Here is an 811-nt window from a genome sequence, read left to right on the forward strand (position 1 = left end):
GAAAGAACCAGTAAACATGGGAGATCGTATTGTTCAAGCTGATCCAGCTCTTATGGATTTTTCTCGGCCTAAAATTGATGACATTCAGTCAAGCATCCTTCATCCGGCTATTCAAGCTAACACCTTTGAAATCAAGCCGGGCACTATTCAGATGGTGCAAAATTCTGTTTCTTTTGGAGGAGCGGCAACTGAAGACCCCAACATGTACATAAGGAATTTTGTCGAGATCTGCAGCACTTTTAAGTATAATGGCGTGACTGATGAGGCTATCAAGTTGAGGCTTTTCCCATTCTCACTGAGGGATAAGGCTAAAGACTGGTTACATTCAGAACCAGTTGGGTCCATCACTACGTGGCAAGATCTTGCGCAAAAGTTTCTGGTGAAATTTTATCCAATGGCAAAGACTGCTGCTATGAGGAGTGCTCTTACTCAGTTTGCGCAGCAGCCTACAGAATCTATGTGCGAGGCTTGGGAACGCTACAAGGAAATGTTGAGAAAATGTCCACATCATGGAATGCCGGATTGGATGGTGATCACTGGTTTCTATAATGGTTTGGGGGCCCAATCTCGGCCCATGCTCGATGCAGCAGCTGGAGGAGCCTTATGGGCTAAAAGCTATACTGAGGCGTATAATCTTATAGAGACGATGGCTGCAAATGAGCATCAAAACCCAACTCAGAGGATGACGTCAGGCAAGGTAGCAGGTATTCTGGAAGTTGATGCAGCCACCGCTATTGCAGCCCAGCTCCAAGCGCTATCAATGAAGGTTGATTCTCTGGCTACGTATGGAGTTAATCAAATAGCTATGGTT

At 45.5% G+C, this 811-nt stretch overlaps 1 non-coding gene across 1 annotated transcript; it reads right to left on the reverse strand.

Annotated features, from left to right (window-relative positions):
• Positions 1-409: 409 nt before the first annotated feature.
• On the reverse strand, positions 410-516 carry LOC141694104 (small nucleolar RNA R71). The gene has a single exon (XR_012563433.1). It is a non-coding gene; the product is annotated as a small nucleolar RNA R71 (small nucleolar RNA).
• Between the last annotated feature and the right edge of the window lie 295 nt (positions 517-811).

The sequence above is a fragment of the Apium graveolens genome, chromosome 10, assembly GCF_009905375.1.
Source record: "Apium graveolens cultivar Ventura chromosome 10, ASM990537v1, whole genome shotgun sequence".
Taxonomy (NCBI): Eukaryota; Viridiplantae; Streptophyta; class Magnoliopsida; order Apiales; family Apiaceae; genus Apium; species Apium graveolens.